Below are 7,303 nucleotides of genomic sequence, written 5' to 3' on the forward strand. Positions count from 1 at the left end.
TGGCGCAAACTAACCCAGAGCCAGACTGTATGATTCCAGCAGAGATAGCATTGTAGCACCGTGTGTCCGACTCTGGATTATCAGGCAATATACATGTTTGACAATATAAAACATTTGACAGGATTTCATCACTTTAGGCAAATTTACATGATTAAAATGGCAAACATGCAATTGATTTTGGTTAGTTGGAACGGTGCAATACTCGCGTTTAGAGAGTAATGAGTTGCTTTTGTGCACATCCAGCAGACGCAGAGCGACATTAGCCTTGATCTGGAGCTGTGTGTCCACCTGACACGTGTACATCCAATATTCTCTCATCTCCACCAACTCCTGCGGTAAACATCTGGCTCTCGAGCTGCGAGCGCCACTGTGTATAACATGCTAGTTGCTGGCTTTGTCTGCTGCGTGGCGCTGGACCGGTTATGACCTTTAAGAGCTTTTTGGCACAGTTCCACTGAGACGGATCCACAACAGGACATTTGTGGTCCAGGAAAACCAAAAGGAGCTGAAAGATGCTTAAAAAAGCACAGTCATTTGATCTATTGATATGAAAATGTTGATTAGCAGAGTTTAGGTCTCCGAGGAGAACAATTATAAACCAGATAGCAGACAGACAGCAGATAAAGTTAAAAGGATGAACAAACTTATTTAATAATACATTACATTCAAGGAAAATCTTTACAAACATTTGAAATCTCAGTGTAGAACATTTAAAAAGAACACTTCTTCGTCAGCGTGTAAGAGTCTGCAAACATTGCATTGCTTTTCTACAAAGTATAAACTTCCATTAGAGCTGAAACCGTCATAAGGGGGAGGAGCTGACAAATAGAGACCGATCGTTCACGTCATCTCACCAATTGCCTTAAGCTGCACGTCTTTGCACTGTGGGAGGTCGGCGGAGAGAACCGGCGTGAGAACATGCAAACTCCAGAGAGACGGCCGTCCAGCCTGGGATCTGAACCCGAGGGCCACAAACACCGCTGTGGTCCTCAAGATGCCGGTTTGAAAGGAGCACAGCCGTGCAGACGGTGCGTTGGTGACCCCGCCTGCACCTTCCACTCGGCAGCTATTCAGCCTCCATCTATGACGGTGGTGCTATTATTACTATTTAAGAGGAATGCCAAATATATGTTGTTTTGCATGGTATAGTTTTACACCACATTTTAGTGAGTATGGTGTTTTGTGTTGCATGCAAGTAACAGTTTGTATTGTGTATTAAACTACTGCAAAGTAAAGGTTTATTATTGAGCTTAGTTAGTTGGTGTGGATTTTAACTATAATTTATTACACATGCATAATCATTGAATAATGTTGTTTGTTGTGGTAATCACAACAATTGCCATTTGTAAGTCTCTAAGCAGCAGGAACACAAAATGATACAAAAACTCTCCAAATAAATGTCCATTATCAATTATTATATATTTCCACACTTTCCCAATATAAATATCACAGTCACAACTGATGAGGCAACTATTCAGGAGTGAATTGTAAATGGACTTGTACTTGTTTATAGTGATGGCGAGATGAAGCTTCCTGAAGCATTTAAGCTTTCCATCCAATTGGTTCACTCATGGGCCGAAGCTTCACGGGGCTTCATTTGCTCTACTGCGCCACCAAGTGGACAATACATGTAAAACAGGCAGAGTGATCATAACGACACCATGGCTTTGGTTTGTGAAGCTTTGAATTGAAAGAATGATGTTTGTGACGCCAATACATCAATTATTAACGTATTAATATTGTGTCTATTTTTATGATATAATAAAAGTGAAATTGGAAACAAATTGGGGCAAGGGTTATGATGTGACTGTGGGTCAGTGGTTAGAATACCCGTCCTTACCAGTACCAATACCAATACCAGTCCGAGGCTCCGTGGTTCGAGCCTCAGCTCTGCTAGTCCGTGTTGATCTCTCCATTTTATTCATTTTTATAAAAATAAGAACTTTTCCACAGTGCTGGGCTTTTTGAGACTATTTCGCCTGCTTTATAAAATACTCTATCACAGATGAAGCTGGTACACAGAGGAAGGGGAGGAATCCATTGAGTTTCGCTGCCCCTTGTATTTCAAATCGCACGGCAAACCCACGGACCATTTTCTCAGTCAGTCACGTGGTACGACCGGCTCGCGAGGCTTCAAACGTCACCGCATACGTCATCGACACAAGCCTCGATACGCGCTTCACCAAAATCTACCTGATTACTCGACACGCGCATCGAAGCCTCGACACGAAATGACACATCACTACTTGTTTAACACCTTTGTCATCTTCTGACCACTCACCCGTTCACACTCCTTCATACACTGATGCATTCAAGGGGCCCCCTGCCCATCAGGACTAATTTACACCATGCACACCACACCGACACCAATTTAGGGGAAAGTCAAAAGGAAAAACAACCTAGATCGAACTGCAGATTTTCTGATTGGAAGATAATTTAACTATATCCACTATATCTCTGAACATAGGCCTTTAGCATAAAAGCATTATGTTTGGTTTACCCGTACAGTTTGTGGCCCCTGAACCTTTTCAGAAATTGAGCCGTCATAAAAACTCCTCGTGGCCTATGAGCTTCTGGATCATGGAGGAACACTTGAACTGTCTGGCAGAGAAATAACAGCTACAGCTGTGTGTGTACTGACATTTAATTGTCTAAGTAAAACACTCGGTACTCGTGTGACCATATACGGCGCGGTCTGCGTCCATCTTTATTATCATGATCTGAACCCTGACCTGGATGACATCATCAACAAGCGACACTTCCTTGAACTGGAAGTCAAGATACTACAACAGCCAACATGATAACTGTGGAGTAAATATCTCCATGAGGGTGAATGTCCTGCCTGAAGCAAACAACGCCGTTCTCAAACCCAACATGAACACAAAAGGAGCAGAACGAGGCTCAACACCCTCAACAAGTCCATCACATAACAGAGACCCCCAGGTGAGGAGTGTTTTTGTAGTTGGTGCTGATAAGATCTCAGAGCTTCCACAGACCCACATCAAGATAAATGGCAGTAGTATGCTAGTTTTAATTGATTTAATTTAACCCTTGTTATCCGTGGAGGCATGCAATAAGTTTCTCTCCAAGAATTCAAGGTATCACGGGGTGAGTAATACATCTAAAAATGGTACATTTGTGGGTGAAGTATTCCCTTAACCTCATTGGTCAAGCACAAGGAGATTATCTCTCTAAATAATAAATGCACCGTTCATATTGTTTCCATTTGGTTGTAATGATGCAGGTGAATAATGTACACATTATAAACGTGCAGGTGTTCCATTCATAGATGATTCTGAAATAGTTATTTCTTTACTACAAAATGGATTTCTCCATAATATGCCTCTCTTTCAGTTTGTGATTCTCTCGGCTACTGGGTACGGGAAAATGAAAGCTGGATTTTTTTTTGTTGCTCTGCTTTATAGCGCTGAGATTGTGGTATGAAGTTGACCTTTTTCGTTGAACAGTAACCAGGCTGCTAGATGTAGAATCAGTCAGAAAGAAGGTCAGGCAGGACCAGCCAGAAAAAATCAAAAGGGACAAAAGAAACAAAAACATATAATTCGCTCTCCATTTAAAAATACAAATAACAATCTTATGTGATGACATGTTTTATATGGAGCAGATCTAGACTGTTCAATCCACAGTTTTAAGTGGCTGATTGGGATAAACTTTGATATAATATAATGTCAGCCCAATTCAGCTGCTGTTATCTTGGTTTAAAAATATGGCCGTTCTATCATTTTTGGTAGTTTGAACTCAATTTGGCCATGATCATTAAGAGATCATGTTCATTAAGAGATCATGATCATTAAGATATCATGATCATAAAGAGCCATGGTGAATGCTCTCTTAGGTGTAATGGGTGTGAGAGGACTGCCTGAGTGGTTGTAATGGTCAGCTCCCAGTATGATTGTGAAAAAGATGAAGACAATAGTTTGTTGGTGTCTGTTGCCATCTTGTGGCCATATGGATACTAAGAGCCAGCTGTCAGCTGATAGTAAAGGTATAGTTTCAGATAACATGATCCTGTGCTCTTATCCTAGCCGATCTATGGAGCATCTAGTATATCATAATTGCTGCAGACATATTAATAAAAAAATCTGCCATTTTGGGCGAAAATGACATGGTCAGTGTGATTGTCAACTGTGAAGATTGAGTGTGTCTTTACCCAAAGTGAGTTCAGGTGCATTAGAAAGCTCGTAATTTCTAGTTTCCATCTATATAAAGCTTGATATTGGAGACTGAGTTTGTATTTAACTTGGAGTTCTCTGTAGTATCAGGTGGAGTCTAGTCCTCAGATATCCAGGTGAAAGAGCCGTGATGAAGGCCCTCTCAGGTTTAATCGGTGTTAGCAGACTGCCAGACTGGGTGCACTGGTCCGGTCCCAGTGGGATCGTGTAGTACAAACCAGCGTAAAATGCTGAACATTTGTCTCGTTAAAACCTATTTTTTTGTGAAAGTATGTGGAGAATGTGATTATATAACGGCGCCATTATTTCCAGAGACAAATGAAAGGTGACGCTCTGCAGTCTGGCTTCTAAAGGGAGAAACGACGAAGAGGAGGAACATCCCACTGAGTGCAGCCAGGCTGCTAATGAGATGGGAAAGTCCTGCTGAGAAAGAAACACAGAGAAACGACTGCATGAGTGACATGTTTCATGTTGACCTGCAAGGTCACTGTTCACCGAAGTCTCGACCAGTTTTCCCTCCCAAAATATCTCAACATCTACTGGTCAGACTGTGAGGAAGTTTGGTAAATAATATGAATGGTCCCAAGATGAGGAGTCCAGCTCACCTTTGAGTTCCTTGAGATTGACCATCAGGTCAAAATACCTACTTGTACTCAATAAATCTCCAAATCTGCTTTGAATTTTCCTGATCACATTCATGCCCTTCAGAGGTTGAACCCTATGATCTTTCCTCTAGCGCCATCCACTACTGGTTCAGCTCTCAGAACAGCTAAGCCGTTTGTTCTGTCCACCTTCAGATTGTTGGGCTTGGTAAACATCTCATTGTTTGATATTTCTTCTCAACAGACAGACTGGCATTACAATCCCTGGCACTTGTTTTGTGATGCTGGGAAGCAAAGCAGTGGAATCATAACCGGTATTAGCTGTTCACATTATGACCAAATGCAATTATTCAAATTAGTAAAATGTTTCCAACAGATACTAATTGTTTCCAGCAGCAGCATGAGCATACTTATTCATCTGATAGGAAAACATGTTTTGTCTGTTTTTCTGTCCCTGCTGATTAAACTTTTTTTTTTTATATGTGTATATGTATGCTATCATTAGATTGATGGAAAATAAACAGATTTTGAAACCTTCTGTGACTTTGGTGACTCCGAGAGGTAATACCAAAACTAGAATTATTGCGTTGATAAGTTTACATCAAAGTCTGTTCACTTCATCATTTATCCTAATGGCAATTTGTTTGAAGAAACATACTTTTTTCCGTACAACCCGAAAAACATAATGCCTCCGGCCATGGCTGTCGCCGGAGCTGAGACATAAAACCCAGCAGGTGCACCCAAAGTGCTTTAACCCTGCAGGTCATTATTCACCATTTAATCATTCATACATGGACTAGCAGAGCAGGGGATCTGATTGAAGGACGACCCTGCTCTACCACTGACCCACAGTCGCTTCGAAACACATAAACTCAAACTTTCTGAGACACGAGGGTGTATGAATCGCTAAAGCTCTGGCTATCTGACTGCAGCTTGACGAATACGAGCAGAATCTTGAAGCTTGAAGACATGCGTCTGAAAGAAGCAGTAAAGTGAGCCAGGCTGACCTGGGCTGGACTGAACCGAGTTGCAGGGATTTCCTGCACCTGAGATGACTGAGTGACGCGTTTCTTTCTAAATCTTGAGCTGCACAGGAAACTGCTGCATTGAGTAATGTGTGTTCATGCCAAACGACAACAATGCCGTTTGTGACTCACAAACAGCTACGCCTTGTTGAAGGGACAGGTAGTCCCCATGTCACCTGTGTGTGCGCACACACACACACACACACACCCGTGCACACACACACACACACACACACACACACACACACACACACACACACATATACACACACCCCTGTTGATTATGCAACAAGGTTTCCAGTAAAACGTTGCACTGTGTAGCATTTCACTGCTAACGCATCACACGTCAATCATGAACTTGATTTTCATCTATCTGTCACTCTATTCAACCATCGCCATTCATATTTGGTAATGCTAGAATGGATGGTCCGGAGGGAACAGTTAGGACAAAGGTTATGATAGGATGGGTCAGTGGATAGGTCTGCTGCAGGGCCGCTGTACACAGTGGGGTCATCAAACACAAACACTGAGACTGAACCAGGCTGAAAGGCTAAAAAGCTCTCACCGAGATCTTAAAAATGAGCATTGAACGCATAACCGACTGATGAGTCAGCTGTCAGTGTGATCAGAAAATACGTAGATAAAAGTAGCATTTTCTAAGTATTTCTGTGACAGTGGCCGTGCTATTGCCTTGTTTGTAATGCACTTGCACCTTAACTAAGCAGCTTTAGTACCAAACCTCTGCTTCTTGTATAGCTTCCTCAACATTTTCTTTCCTGCTGGATGCTTGTAGGCCCTCAGCTGCATTTTGGGACATTGTGAAACTAAAGCAGACAACCATCTCTTTGAAAAGTTATCTGATTGCTAATGGCTCTACTTTCCCGGCTGAAAGCCCCGAGGCCTCTTCCTCTTCCTCATTCTCACTTGTGGGAGTTTCCAGTTGTATTTTGGTTTTGTTTAGTTCAGACGATACAGACGTTTCCTAACAAGGAACACGATAACAACAATATGGGTTTTGAATGGCTTATTGCAAAATGGAATGAGAGGGTTCGATTTAGGAAGCAGAAAAGGGTTGAGGTAGAAAGGGATGTGTGTCGAGGGGGTGAAGGTTTATTTATTATTTGAACAAAACTGTTGATCAGAGAATTTGTTTGGTGGCAAAGTGATTCAAGCTCAAGAACTTTGACAAAGAAATGTCCGGGCTGACAAGCAGAGGTGTGGACTCGTATGACTTGGACTCAAGCAACACATGTGATAGTATAGACTAGAATAGTCAAGATAGTTTGAGTATTTTATATCTCTGGAGTTTGAAAATGAAATCGTCAGAGTTGGACCCAATTTCCTGATGATCTGGTTTAAATACAAATTGAAAGTCCTTCCTCTGCAAAGTAAAAATAAGTAGAGCCCATACAGCATTGATGCTTCACAGCTGTGGGTGCATTGAAGCTAGTTTCACACTAGTAGATGGAAGACATCCAAAATG

This window comes from Taurulus bubalis (genome assembly GCF_910589615.1).
Source record: "Taurulus bubalis genome assembly, chromosome: 10".
Classification (NCBI taxonomy): Eukaryota; Metazoa; Chordata; class Actinopteri; order Perciformes; family Cottidae; genus Taurulus; species Taurulus bubalis.